This window comes from Setaria viridis, chromosome 5, assembly GCF_005286985.2.
Source record: "Setaria viridis chromosome 5, Setaria_viridis_v4.0, whole genome shotgun sequence".
NCBI lineage: Eukaryota > Viridiplantae > Streptophyta > Magnoliopsida > Poales > Poaceae > Setaria > Setaria viridis.
Window position 1 is genome coordinate 29,080,528 of NC_048267.2, and position 15,461 is coordinate 29,095,988.

Here is a 15,461-nt window from a genome sequence, read left to right on the forward strand (position 1 = left end):
TGGAGGCGCTGCAGTCAACATCATGCCGTACGCCATGTTCCGGAAGTTGGGAAAAAGCGATGATGATTTGACCAAGACGGACATGATGCTCAAGGACTTCGAAGGCAACGTGTCTCCCACCCGCGGCGCGCTTTGCGTCAACTTCACCATCGGCAGTAAGACTGTTCCCACCACTTTCTTTATTATTAATGGAAAAGGGTCCTACAACATGTTACTCGGTCGCAACTGGATACACGCAAATTGCTACATCCCGTCTACAATGCACCAATGCCTCGTACGATGGGTCGGCGACAACATCGAAATAGTCACTGCCGATTCCGCCTACAGCATTGCGGCGGCTGATGCACAGCAATGGAGGACTTGGGACACCGATTTCCTGAAAGTGTCCGATTTTGGCCTACAGCCGATCCGAGCAGTCGGCTCTGAAGATTCAGATTAAATGGATCAATTCGTCCAGGAAGACGGGAAGCTGGGGCACGAGTTTACGTCGGCTGATTCGTTAGAAATGATAGATTTAGGCGATGGCACCAAGCCAAGGCCGACGTACATTAGTGCTAATTTGGATTCGGAATACAAATGTAAATTGACAAATTTATTGAAAGAGTTTAAAGATTGCTTTGCTTGGGAATATCATGAGATGCCTGGTCTAGACCGGCCCATTGTTGAGCACCGGCTGCCCATAAAGTCGGGATATCGGTGTAATCCTAAAATTCTACCTGATATAAAGGCCGAGATCATAAGGCTGATTGAAGCAAAATTTATTCGGCAATGCCGTTATGCCGAGTGGATCTCCAACATTGTGCCCGTGTACAAGAAGAACGGGAAGCTGCGCGTGTGCATCAACTTCAGTAACCTTAATCAGGCTACGCCGATGGACGGATACCCAATGCCGACAGCCGATGTGTTAATAGATGCCGCCGCAGGTCATAAAGTCATTAGTTTTATAGACGGAAACATCGGATATAATCAAATATTAATGGCCGAAGAAGACATTTCGAAAACGGCTTTCAGGTGTCCAGGTGTGGCGGATCCACTTCGGATTAGCTTGATTAAATATGATTAAGTCGCCTAATATGCGACACTCATGCCTTAGCCAAGTTAACACGAAGTGCCGTCGGATTTCATCCGATTTAACCACTTGAACAGGATCGAGTTAGCAAACTCACACGAAGGTGAGCGGTTCCAGAGAATACAACAAGTCCACTGAGTTAAACAATTGACCATTTAGTTCAACACTAAAATAAACATTAGAGTTTTACAAGGTTCAAAAGAAAACAACAGAAGGTGAAACAACAAGCGGAAGCTACTTCGTCGGGGTCGGACATCCCTGGTGAGGCCAACCAGGACGTCAGTGATCCCTCTCCTCGCCGTCCGAGGAGGGATCCCACTCGCTTGTCCAACCCGGAGGGAGTTGGGGCGGCCAAGTGCCAACAGGGGAGGACTCGGGAGCAGCAACTTCACCTGAAAAAGAAAAGCCACAACAAGGCTGAGCTACTAAGCTCAACAAGACTTAACCGACCGGAGGAAGCTACGCCACCACTTCTAGACATGCAAGGCTCTTTGGCTCAGGGGTTTGTTTGCCAAGAAGCACTAAGTAGATCCTTACTTTCAAGTTTTAGCTCAGATTCTGGGTTCATTAACCGGTCTAGGTTAGCAACTTACTCTAAGCAAACATAGAACCAATCAAAAGGTATATATATCATCATCAAGACCATGTCATCATCAGACTCCTTTATTACTCAGGGTAGCATAGCTATCAAGCAATCTCAAACTGTGAGAGGCAGACGAATCAATTCGAGTTCTTTAACCATGCATGGTGAACCTAACCTCACGACATCCGCGCACCACCGAGGGTTGCTTCCTGTGTCGGCCTTCCCCATCAATCCCCTAACCCGTGTCGGGCCCATTTCCTTTGGTGCAATGTTCCACAGACCCGGCCTCTGCCGTTCTGTGACCACACTTGCCACCACGTGCGGCCGCAGGGAAAACTCCGTTCCAAGGACAATGGGGCGACCGCTCACATCTAGGTTCAATCCGGTACTCGGCTTCCTCATCCCATAATAAGTATGAGGTTAGTACTTTCAAACACTTGATCACTAACACCACCACTGTCGGGCCTTAGCAAGTTTCATAGACAGACAGGGCGAACAGCCGACCACCAAAGAGTTAACCAAAACCCTGCCCCGTCCATCGTCCTTATAGTTGTAACAGAAGAGGAACAACCAACTCCTACAAATTCGCGAATGACAGGAAATCACTGGACTTTTACCACTTCCTATTTAAGCAAAGCATCTACTCGGTCCAACAGCTAGTGTTCAGATCAAGGGATCTAAGTTATGCATCTAGGGTTGCAAACAACTCCTATACTTAAATGCACAAACAAGAAGAAGAAGGCATGCGCAAGTTTGGGAAACATAGGGGTTTCATGCATCCGGGGCTTGCCTTCAAACAACGAGGAGGGAAGCTGCTCTTCTGCTTGGACGGCTTCGGCTTCTGGAGGCGGGAGCTCTGCTGGAGCTTCGTCTTCTAGCGCCGGGTACAACTCGTAGACACCATCGGCGAGACGCAGCTCTACACGAATGCAATGCAAGAGTTAGTACTTTAGACGGTTATTTCAACAGCAACACTTGCAAGTTTTTAGCCTAGAAACTGGTAGCAAAGCTACGGAAAAGGTGGGGAAGTGTACTGAGGTTGGTGGAGATCAAGATAGAAGGGTCGGATGGGAAGGAACTTTAGGATCGGACCCTTAGACTCGAGGAATAGAGGTGCTGGGGTCCTCAGGCTTAACGCAGAGAAGTCCCCGATTTTACACCTATACCCTCGGGTCAAGGAAAAAGGATACAGCCGAGCCCTCGGGCGAGGCGGAGAAAGGGTCGACGAACGGATAGGGTCGTGTGAGACGGAACAGGGGTCGGTCGAACAAAAGGGGTCGGATGAGGCGGACAAGGGTTGGCAGCTTACCTTCATCTTACAGGTGAAGCTTGGGGTCGGGAAGAAGCAGACTTGGGCGGAAGGACTAAGGCTTTGGACAGCGGCGAGGTCCGGCAGGGTTCCGGCGGCGGCGGTGCTTCTTGTGGACCACAAGCAAGCTTTTGCGCAGCGCGGAGGAGCAAGCGGCTGGGTGGATTGGGGAAAGCGGTATGAAGCGGAGAGGAGAGTTCCTCAGGGACTTGGGTGGTGGCGCTTTGAACACGAACAGGGAGCAAAGGCGGGAGGGCAGCGATGGCGAAGGAGACTCCGGCGGGGCTCCGGCATTCCCTTTTATAGCCGTGCGGAAGAGAGAGAGAGAGTTGGAGCAGCACGAAGATCGGAAAGAAGCGATCGAGTGCGCTGCTACGGCGGTTGAGCAATGAGGGCGGTGGAGCAGGACTTCGGGGATGACACCGGTGGTCATTGGGCACCAGAGACAGGGCGGCGCAGGCGCGGTTTTGCCGGTGGTCGAGATTTGGCGGAGGCGGGCGTCGCCGTGCGGTGGATCTGATGGAAGTGACCGGGGAAACGGCGCTAGAAGCGAGGGTGTACAGGTGAGAAGACAGGCGGGCTGCGGTGGCGCGGGCGAGCGCGAAGCCACAAACTGTTGGGGGCGCAGCTGTGACAGGGCGGGAAAGGAGCTGTCGCGGTCGGTGTCTGGATTGGCGACGGAGGAATCGTCGTGTAGTGCAGTCCGGGCGGCGCAACTATGGAGGGGTGGCGGAAAAGACGGGAGGCCTCGGGCCTTGCAGCCAGGTTCCGGCGAGGTGATGATTGGCGTGGGCTGCGAGACGCTGCAGAAAGGGTTGCAGGGGGCTTCCACTGCGATTGGGGAAGGGGGCGTGAGAATCCATCCGGTCGCTGCCGGCGACGGGGCGGAGCGGTGGGTGTCGGAGGAAACGAGCCACGTGGCGGAGAAGCTCTGAAGCGGGCATGCTACTCGAGTGCGTCTGTCGCGGGAGATCTGGGGAAAAGATTTTGTAGGTCCACCGGTCAGTCTCGGTTGGTCCACTTGCTCAGATTGAAAAGGGATACTGTGGGAAGACTTAGAAGGATCCGGCGGTGAGTTGGGGTCGGTGGGGTTGGAACTGGGGAACCAGCGGAGAGGGGTCGGGTGTCAGGGGTCGGGACCGGACTGGAGGTTGAGCACTTAAACTTGGGAAAGCTGAGACAGGGGATTAGGGACTTAGATTAAGATTAACTCGAAGATTTTGGGGTTGGTCGTCACAGCCTACCCCCCTTAAAAGAATCTCGTCCCGAGATTCAGGTGTAAGGGTAACCAGTGGGGGTGTACAGTCCTTACCTCCTTGATGAGACAGAAAACCTGGGAAGTGCTTATTCAATTACTCTTCTGTTTCCCATGTTGCTTCATCTTCTGTGTGGTTGTTCCATAAGATCTTGTACATTTTCACCACTTGGCGTCGGGTACGCCTCTCCTTATGGTCAAGAACTCTGGCCGGATACTCGGCATAGGTCAAGTCAGGCTCGATTTGAAGTTGCTCTGGCTCTAGGATCTCGGCTGGAACTTGGACACATTTCTTCAGTTGAGATACATGGAAAATATCATGTATGGCCGAGAGTTGTTCTGAGAGTTGGATCCGATAAGCAACGGGTCCACAAATTTCCACAATCTCATATGAGCCAATGTAACGGGGAGCCAATTTCCCTTTCACTCCAAACCGTTGCACTCCTTTGGTCGGGGAGACTCGAAGATACACATGATCACCCACATCGAATTGCAGGGGTCTTCTTATTCTATCGGTGTAACTTTTCTTTCTAGATTGGGCCGCCTTGAGATTTGCTTGAATCACCTTCACTTGTTCTTCTGCTTCTACCACTAAGTCAGGACCATAGGTTTGTCTTTATCCAGTTTGGGACCAATTCAATGGTGTCCGACATCTCCGGCCATATAAGGCTTCAAACGGTGCCATCGTCAAGCTAGTTTGGTAGCTATTGTTGTAGGAGAACTTCGCCAATGGTAAGCACTTGTCCCAATCTTTATCATAATGGATGACACAAGCTCTCAACATGTCTTCAAAAATCTGATTAACTCTTTCGGTCTGACCGTCGGTTTGAGGGTGATAGGTTGAGCTGCGGATGAGCTTGGTGCCCATGGATGCTTGTAGCTGTTCCTAAAAGCGTGCTACAAACTGAATTCCTCTATCAGAGATGATCGTCCTAGGCACACCGTGTAGGGAGACAATGCGGTCAAGGTACAACTCTGCATACTTCTTGACTGTGTAGGTGGTGTGGACAGGAAGGAAGTGGGCAGACTTGGTCAGGCGGTCCACAATTACCCAGATGGAATCATGTCGCTGTGATGTAAGAGGTAGTCCAACAATGAAATCCATGGTGATGTCTTCCCATTTCCAAGAGGGAATAGGTAGGGGCTGCAGGGTACCTGCTACCTTTAGATGGCTGGCCTTGACGCGTTGGCAGGTGTCACACTCTGAAACATACCGGGCAATTTCCTGCTTCATTCCACTCCACCAGAAGGATTGACGGAGATCATGGCACATTTTATTGCTGCCAGGATGGATTGAGAACTTAGAGAGATGAGCCTCATCTAGGATTTGCTTTCTCAAGTTGGGGTCGGCCGGTACAACTAGTCGGGTTCCATAATACACCTTCCCAGTCTCATCCTGTCGGAATTGCTTATACCCTTCATCCTTCAATGAAATCTTCCTGATGATCCGCCTTACTTCCTTATCCTCTAACTGTGCTGACCTTATTTGATCTTCCAAAACAGACTCAAGAGCTATGTGGCCGAGGGTTCCATGGGAAACGATTTCCAAACTGAGTTTTCCCATTTCATGACACACAGTCTCGGTGAAGGTTGTTGCCGACAAGCAGTTGCAAAAGGTCTTGCGGCTAAGAGCATCGGCCACCACATTGGCCTTGCCGGGGTGATAGTGCACTTCCAAATCATAGTCCTTTATCAACTCCAACCATCTTCTCTGGCACATGTTGAGGTCGGCTTGAGTGAAGATGTACTTGAGGCTCTTGTGGTCAGTGTAGATTTTGCAGTGAGTGCCCATCAGATAGTGTCTCTATATCTTTAAGGCATGAATCACTGCTGCCAACTCAAGATCATGGGTCGGGTAGTTCAGCTCATGGGGTCGTAATGCTCGTGAGGCATAGGCAATGACTCGGTTGTCTTGCATAAGAACACACCCAAGTCCAGTGCCAGAGGTGTCACAGTACACATCAAACGGCCTGGAGGGGTCGGGTTGGGCTAAAACTGAGGCTGTGGTCAGCAAGTGCTTCAGGGTTTTGAAGGCTTCTTCACACTTGTCATTCCACACAAATCTGACCTCTTTTTTCAGTAGTTCTGTCATCGGGTTAGCTATCTTGGAGAAGTCCGGTATTAAACGCCGATAGTAGCCTGCTAGTCCAAGAAAACTGCGGATCTGGTGCACTGAGGCGGGAGGCTTCCAGTCCATGACTTCCTGTACCTTGCTGGGGTCGACGGCTATGCCACTCCTAGAGATAGTGTGTCCCATGAACATGACACTATCTAACCAAAATTTACACTTGGAGAACTTGGCATAGAGCTGATGATCTCTCAACCGTTGGAGAACTACATGAAGATGATCGGCATGTTCTTCTTCATTCTTCGAGTACACTAGGATATCATCAATGAACACCACCACAAACTTGTCCAACTCGGGCATAAACACCGAATTCATGAGATACATGAAGTATGCGGGTGCATTGGTGAGTCCAAAAGCTATGACCAAGTACTCATATAGTCCATATCTTGTGGAGAAGGCAGTTTTGGGGATGTCGCATGTTCGGATCTTGATTTGGTGATAACCGAAACGAAGGTCGATCTTGGAGAACACTCTTGCTCCGGCTAACTGATCAAACAGAACATCAATGCAGGGAAGTGGGTACTTGTTCTTGATGGTCACCGCATTGAGGGGTCGGTAGTCCACACACATACGTAGACTCCCGTCCTTCTTCTTCACAAACAGGGCTGGGCAACCCCAGGGTGATGTGCTGGGTCGGATGAAGCCTTTTTCCAACAGATCATGTAACTGGGTCTTCAACTCGGCCAACTCAGCAGGCGGCATCTGATAGGGTCTCTTGGATATCGGAGCGGTGCCGGGGATCAACTCTATGGAGAACTCCACATCTCTATCGGGTGGCAGGCCGGGCAAGTCCTCGGGGAACACATCCGGGTACTCACAAACAACAGGGAGGCTTTCTAGCCGGGCTTCCGATAGAGGGTACGCACAGGGAAGTGCGGACTTAGGGAGTTTTAAGGGTAGGGTAGAACTGCCATGAAAGGGTGAGTTGATGTGGAGGGTTCGGGCGGCTGTGTCTAGAACCACTTGGTGTCTGGTCATCCAATCCATCCCAAGGATGATATCTAGTCCTTCCAGGTCAAGGGTGATAAGATTTTCCTTGAAAAGGGTCTGACCTAGCTGGATAGGTACAAGGGTAATGATCTGGTCTGAGGCTATCTTCCTTCTAGGAGTGGAGATCACATATAATCCTTTAGTGTGACCAACACTCAGCTCACATCTTTCTCTAGTCTTACTCCCGATGAAACTATGGGAGGCTCCCGAATCAAACAAAACAACAACAACTTGATTTAAGACAAGGAAAGTACCCGTCATCACTGGCGCACCTTCGGGGAGTTCGGTCAAGCTAGTGTAGTTGAGCCGTCCTTGGCGGACCTGCACCTTGGGCCTTCTTCCTCTGTTCGCCATGGAGTTCTGACCAGGCTGCTGATTTCTGTTCCTGGGGCAGTCCTTAGCGAAATGCCCTTCATTGCCGCAGGCGAAATAGCGGTTACCAGTTGCAGGACGCGGTGGTGGCGGTAGGGTCGGACGGGGTGCCTGTGGTTGGAAACCAGGAAAATGAGGTGCTGCCGCTGGCAGGGGTCGGGCAACCCATCTTCCCGAATGCTGGGGTCGGCTGGGCGCCTGCGAAGGGACCATCCGGAACGTTCGAGCGGGCTGGCTCGAAAATGCCACGGAGGTCTTTCTCTTCTAGTCGGCCTTGAGAGCCTGCATGCAATCCTCTTGGGAGATGGCCAAATTGACCAACTCGTTGTAGGTATCCACCCTGATGGGGTTCAACCTCTCTCTGAGCTCCAAACTTAGTCCTCGGCGGAATCTGTCCGCTTCTTCTCGTCTGTGTCCGCATGATAGCCGGCATAACGGCACAGGTCATTGAAAGCTTGGGCGTAATGCAGGACATCTCGGTTTCCCTGGGTAAGAGCTAGGAACTCGTTGAGCTTGCGCTCCAGGAGACCTTCCAGAATGTGATGCCCTCTGAACGCTGTCTTGAACTCGTTCCAGCTGACAACATGGTCGGCCGACAACATAGCATGGTAGTGATCCCACCAGAGTCGTGCGGAACCATGCAGCTGTTGAGCTGCAAACCGGGCCTTGTTATGGTCGGGGCATGGGGCGGTGAGAAGCTCGAACTTGGATTCAATTGTGCGAACCCAGGCGTCGGCGTCGAGCGGGTCTTGCGTCTTCTGGAACAAAGGGGGCTGCATCCCAAAGAAGTCCTCATAGAGAGCAACATGTGGCTGCTGCGGAGCCCTTCCCCCATGGGGCTGCTGTTGTTGTCCTTGTACCAGATGCCTTAGCAGCTCGGTTTGAGCCGCTAAGATCGCCTCCAGCGGAGACGGGGGCGGGGGCGGGGGAAGATCCTGTCTTTGCTCGCTGCTGCCGGGCACAGAGCCAGATCTGGTGCGATGCGCCATCTGCAAGAGTCAACGTTCCATTAATTCCATAACCTCAGAAGTACTTCAGCAGATGGGAACGCACATGTTAAATCCTCAAATGCGACTCTAGCCACAATGTAGCACAACACAGCTTTATAAAGGAGACACACACTTCCTCTTGCCATCTTAGTTAGCAGCTATCTTAGCTCTGCACACAACTTTGGGCGAACCATAACCGGATTCCAGAAGTTCCATTATATCTGACCTTAGGCCGAGGGGTCGGGCTAGGTGAAACAGCACAAGATAGGGGGTCGGGTGAAGCAAACCGCATAGGAAGGGGTCGGGCGAGGCGGAGAAGCGCCTCTAGGGGTCGGGTGCATCCGACCTCGTGACCCGGGGTCGGCCAAACTTTGGAAAGACCCACAGAAAATGGGTGTGTGGTCACAGCACAAACTCACACAGTTTGGCATCCCAAACATGTTGCAAAAAGGGTCAAAGGTCAAGCTAAGATCTGGTTTCACTGAGATCATTACATGGTTGTTCCCAAAACACAGGGAATACTCAACTCAAGGCTAACCTATTACAGAACTATCCAAAATTTAGGCTGCCGAGGAGTACAACAAAAGAATTTGTTCCCTACACTCTCCATTTACGAGGGAACACTGTGGGTTGGAGAAGGGGCATCGCCATCCTCAATGTCCATGCTGGATGCTCCCACGACCTCCTCAGGGTCTTCTTGATCTTCCAATTGCATCTGGAGGGCATGCATATCGTCGAGCTCGGCGTGATGCTCGTCCAGATGGGCATTAGCCACTGCTAGCTCCATCTCTACTTCCATCTTCTCTTCGGACAGCTCGATCATGCCGTCCACTAGATCGGCTACTTCTCCCTCAAGTTCGGAGATTCGGTCTTGCATGTCGTGGATTTGGATGCCTCTTTGGATGAGTTGATAGGTCTGGCCCACCATGTCTCTTTTGGCGGCGTTGAGGTGTCCCTGAGTATCCACGGCGATCCGAGCAAAGACAGCCATGGCTCGGCCTTGAAGCTCGATCAGCCGGTATAGGGCTGACATGCATCTGATGTTGGTGGAGATGGTGACCATCGAGTGGGATGTGGCCAACACCTCGATGTTGTTGGCGCGGTCGAGCCACGCCGGGTCTAACCGATCCCTGGCAGGGAACAGGCCGATCGGGTCCAAGGTGACCTCAAGCGGGTGCTGCTGACAGAACTGAGTGAGAAGCTGTAGAGCAGCTGACTCCCATGTATCTTCCAGTGCGTGACCGTAAGTTGAGATTCCAAGCTGGGGCCACTCGAGCCGCACAGGAGGGGGAGGTACCACTGCCTGCACGTTGCACCTCTGGACGTCGTGCTCCAGGTACATCCGTCCCGCATACAAAGGTGGAGACTGATAACCAAACCACCTCAAGGTGTCCCACAGAATAGCGGGAAAACCCTCGAAGTGCAAGCACATCGAGTGAGAGATGCCATTGGCGCCGTACAGAACGTGTCCGGGGGCGGCCATCTGGAACCAAGAACCAAAATAGCATGAGATAGAACTCTTAGAAGAAAGGGTCGGACAGAAAAAGCACTCAGTTTTGACCGAACACAAGCTGGAAGAAGCTAGAAATCCTTAGAACCGAAGAGGAGCTTTCCAAGGCAAGGTTGCTTTTGGGGAGGGTGGTTTTACAGATTTTAGCTTATGACGCATGCACGGCCTATCTCGTTCTCAACCAAAATAACTGCCAAAACGTGGTCTTACGCGGTTAGTGCCGGTGGCAAGGCAACAATTACGTCTCTCCCTATAGTAGCTAGTCGGTTCTAGTAGCGTCTCCTAAGCGAACGCGGTTAGTGTACCTGCAGAAAACACAACCACATGAACCTTTCATGCCAGCACCCACGAAAGCATCCCCAAACATTACCGTTCACTATAGAAACGGCACCCATACGTTCAAGGCTGCATGGACAGCACCCAACCATGGAAATAGGTCCCCTTGAATGGAACCGTATAACCCTTCGCATACTCGCGATGCGGAATCAGCGCACGTATAATAGACGTGGCGAACAACCATGATGATAGGCTCGTTGGAATTGAACCATACCACCCTTCGTATGAATCAACACACGGAACCTGCACACGTATGATAAACGTGGGCAAAACAACCGCGATGATAGGGTCCTTGGAATAGAACTCCCTATCAACCCTCGCATACTCGTGATGCGGACTCGGCACACGTATGATACACGTGGTGAAGTGCTGGAAGGTTAGCAAGATAACCAATAAGTATTAGCCACCTAAAAACAACCCCAAAATCCCCTAGGGCCTCTCGTACTAAGGCCATCCTTAACGATCGTACGAGATTTTTCAAAAGGTTTCTTTGCAACTTTTATTTAAAAAAAAGAAAAAAAAGTGATTAAGGCTTATTGCATTCTCTGTCTTGCTAAACCAGCTCTGGTACCAACTGTGGCGGATCCACTTCGGATTAGCTTGATTAAACATGATTAAGTCGCCTAATATGCGACACTCATGCCTTAGCCAAGTTAACACGAAGTGCCGTCGGATTTCATCCGATTTAACCACTTGAACAGGACCGAGTTAGCAAACTCACACGAAGGTGAGCGGTTCCAGAGAATACAACAAGTCCACTGAGTTAAACAATTGACCATTTAGTTCAACACTAAAATAAACATCAGAGTTTTACAAGGTTCAAAAGAAAACAACATAAGGTAAAACAACAAGCGGAAGCTACTTCGTCGGGGTCGGACATCCCTTGTGAGGCCAACCAGGACGTCAGTGATCCCTCTCCTCGCCGTCCGAGGAGGGATCCCACTCGACCGTCCAACCCGGAGGGAGTTGGGGCGGCCAAGTGCCAACAGGGAGGACTCGGGAGCAGCAACTTCACCTGAAAAAAAAAGCCACAACAAGGCTGAGCTACTAAGCTCAACAAGACTTAACCGACCGGAGGAAGCTACTCCACCACTTCTAGACATGCAAGGCTCTTTGGCTCAGGGGTTTGTTTGCCAAGAAGCACTAAGTAGATCCTTACTTTCAAGTTTTAGCTCAGATTCTGGGTTCATTAACCGGTCTAGGTTAGCAACTTACTCTAAGCAAACATAGAACCAATCAAAAGGTATATATATCATCATCAAGACCATGTCATCATCAGACTCCTTTATTACTCAGGGTAGCATAGCGATCAAGCAGTCTCAAACTGTGAGAGGCAGACGAATTGATTCGAGTTCTTTAACCATGCATGGTGAACCTAACCTCACGACATCCGCGCACCACCGAGGGTCGCTTCCTGTGTCGGCCTTCCCCATCAATCCCCTAACCCGTGTCGAGCCCATTTCCTTTGGTGCAATGTTCCACAGACCCGGCCTCTGCCGTTCTTTGACCACACTTGCCACCACGTGCGGCCGCAGGGGAAACTCCGTTCCAAGGACAATAGGGCAACTGCTCACGTCTAGGTTCAATCCGGTACTCGGCTTCCCCATCCCATAATAAGTATGAGGTTAGTACTTTCAAACACTTGATCACTAACACCACCACTGTCGGGCTTAGCAAGTTTCATAGACAGACGGGGCGAACAGCCAACCACCAAAGAGTTAACCAAAACCCTGCCCCATCCATCGTCCTTATAGTTGTAACAGAAGAGGAACAACCAACTCCTACAAACTCGCGAATGACAGGAAATCACTAGACTTTTACCGCTTTCTATTTAAGCAAAGCATCTACTCGGTCCAACAGCTAGTGTTCAGATCAAGGGATCTAAGTTATGCATTTAGGGTTGCAAACAACTCCTATACGTAAATGCACAAACAAGAAGAAGAAGGCATGCGCAAGTTTGGGAAATATAGGTGTTTCATGCATCCGGGGCTTGCCTTCAAACAAGGAGGAGGGAAGCGACTCTTCTGCTTGGACGGCTTCGGCTTCTGGAGGCGGGAGCTCTGCTGCAGCTTCGTCTTCTAGCGCCGGGTACAACTTGTAGACACCGTCGGCGAGACGCAGCTCTAAACGAATGCAATGCAAGAGTTAGTACTTTAGACGGTTATTTCAACAGCAACACTTGCAAGTTTTTAGCCCAGAAACTGGTAGCAAAGCTACGGAAAAGGTGGGGAAGTGTACTGAGGTTGGTGGAGATCAAGATAGAAGGGTTGGATGGGAAGGAACTTTAGGATCGGACCCTTAGACTAGAGGAATAGAGGTGTTGGGGTCCTCAGGCTTAACGCAGAGAAGTCCCCGATTTTACACCTATACCCTCGGGTCAAGGAAAAAGGATACAGCCGAGCCCTCGGGCGAGGTGGAGAAAGGGTCGGCGAACGGATAGGGTCGCGTGAGACGGAACAGGGGTCGGTCGAACAAAAGGGGTCGGATGAGGCGGACAAGGGTTGGCAGCTTACCTTCATCTTACAGGTGAAGCTTGGGGTCGGGAAGAAGCAGACTTGGGCGGAAGGACTAAGGCTTTGGACAGCGGCGAGGTCCGGCAGGGTTCCGGCGGCGGCGGTGCTTCTTGTGGACCACAAGCAAGCTTTTGCGCAGCGCGGAGGAGCAAGCGGCTGGGTGGATTGGGGAAAGCGGTATGGAGCGGAGAGGAGAGTTCCTCAGGGACTTGGGTGGTGGCGCTTTGAACACGAACAGGGAGCAAAGGCGGGAGGGCAGCGATGGCGAAGGGGACTCCGGCGGGGCTCCAGCATTCCCTTTTATAGCCATGCGGAAGAGAGAGAGAGAGAGAGAGAGAGAGAGAGAGAGAGTTGGAGCGGCACGAAGACCGGAAAGAAGCGATCGAGTGCACTGCTACGGCGGCAATTGACCAACGAGGGCGGTGGAGCAGGACTTCGGGGATGACACCGGTGGTCATTGGGCACCAGAGACAGGGTGGCGCAGGCGCGGTTTTGCCGGTGGTTGAGATTTGGCGGAGGCGGGCGTCACTGTGCGGTGGATCTGATGGAAGTGACCGGGAAAAAGGCGCTAGAAGCGAGGGCGCATAGGTGAGAAGACAGGCGGGCTGCGGTGGCGCGGGCGAGCGCGAAGCAACAGACTGTCGGGGGCGCAGCTCTGACAGGGCGGGAAAGGAGCTGTCGCGGCCGGGGTCTGGATTGGCGACGGAGGAATCGTCGCGTAGTGCAGTCCGGGCGGCGCGACTGTGGAGGGGTGGCGGAAAAGACGGGAGGCCTCGGGTCTTGCAGCCGGGGTCCGGTGAGGTGATGATGGGCGCGGTCTGCGAGATGCTGCAGAAAGGGTTGCAGGGGGCTTCCGCTGCGATTGGGGAAGGGGGCGTGAGAATCCATCCGGTCGCTACCGGTGACGGGGCAGAGCGGTGGGTGTCGGAGGAAACGAGCCACGCGGTGGAGAAGCTCTGAAACGGACATGCTACTCGAGTGCGTCTGTTGCGGGAGATCTGGGGAAAAGATTTTGTGGGTCCACCGGTTAGTCTCGGTTGGTCCACTTGCTCAGATTGAAAAGGGATACTGTGGGAAGACTTAGAAGGATCCGACGGTGAGTTGAGGTCGGCGGGGTCGGAACTGGGGAACCAACGGAGAGGGGTCGGGTCTCAGGGGTCGGGACTGGACTGGAGGTTGAGCACTTAAACTTGGTAAAGCTGAGACAGGGGATTAGGGACTTAGATTAAGATTAACACGAAGATTTTGGGGTCGGTCGTCACACCAGGCCACCTCAGTTTGTTCGAGTGGGTAGTAATGACTTTTGGGTTGAAGAACAAACTCATCGGCGTACTGGTAGAGATTTACATCGACGACGTCGTGGTCAAGTCGAAGGGACACTAATGACATCTGGCTGATTTGCGGCAAGTATTGGAATGCACGAGAAAGCATGGGTTGAAGATGAACCCGAACAAATGCGCTTTCGGTGTATCCGCCGGACAATTTTTAGGATTCATGGTTCATGAGCGTGGGATAGAGATCAATCGGAAAACCATAGCGGCTATTAATAAAGTCGTGGCTCCACAAAATAAAACCGAGTTGCAGTCCTTGATTGGCAAAGTCAATTTCATCAGGAGATTCATATCCAACCTGTCCGGACGCATCCAAGCTTTCACACCGTTACTGAAGTTGAAACCCGACCAAGAATTCGTATGGGAAGAAGAACAACGCAAGGCACTGGAAGACATCGAACGATACTTAGTCTCGCCACCCGTATTGGTCCCACCACAGGCTGATAAGCCATTCAAGCTATACCTATCGGCCGATGAACGAGCTATCGGATCGGCGCTGGTATAGGAGTTTGAAGGAAGGGAACGGGTGATATATTATGTTAGCAGAAGACTTCTGGACGCCGAAACGAGATACTCCTCAGTAGAGCGACTGTGCCTGTGTCTTTACTTGTCATGTACCAAACTCAGACACTACCTGTTGTCGGCAGAGTGCGTAGTCGTATGCAAAGATGACGTAGTAAAATACATGCTGTCATTGCTGATTTTGAAATGGTGGATTGGAAAGTGGATCTTGGCTTTATCGGAGTTTGATCTAAGATATGAGTCGCAAAAGCCATCAAAGGTCAAGTCATGGCCGATTTTGTCGCCCAGCACTACGGACCAGAAGTCGCTGTTGTGGAGCCAGTTCCATCGACTCTATATTTTGATGGTTCGTCATGTGGGGCCGTATCAGGAATCGGCATCGTTCTCATATCGCCCCGGGGGGCAAGTTATGATTTCTCTCTGTCGATAGAAGCATCCGCTACCAATAACTAGGCGGAGTACTGGGCTGTCCTAAAAGGGATACAATTATTAAGAGAGATCAATGCTGACGCTGTGGAAATTTTTGGGGATTCCATGCTCATCGTGGACTAATT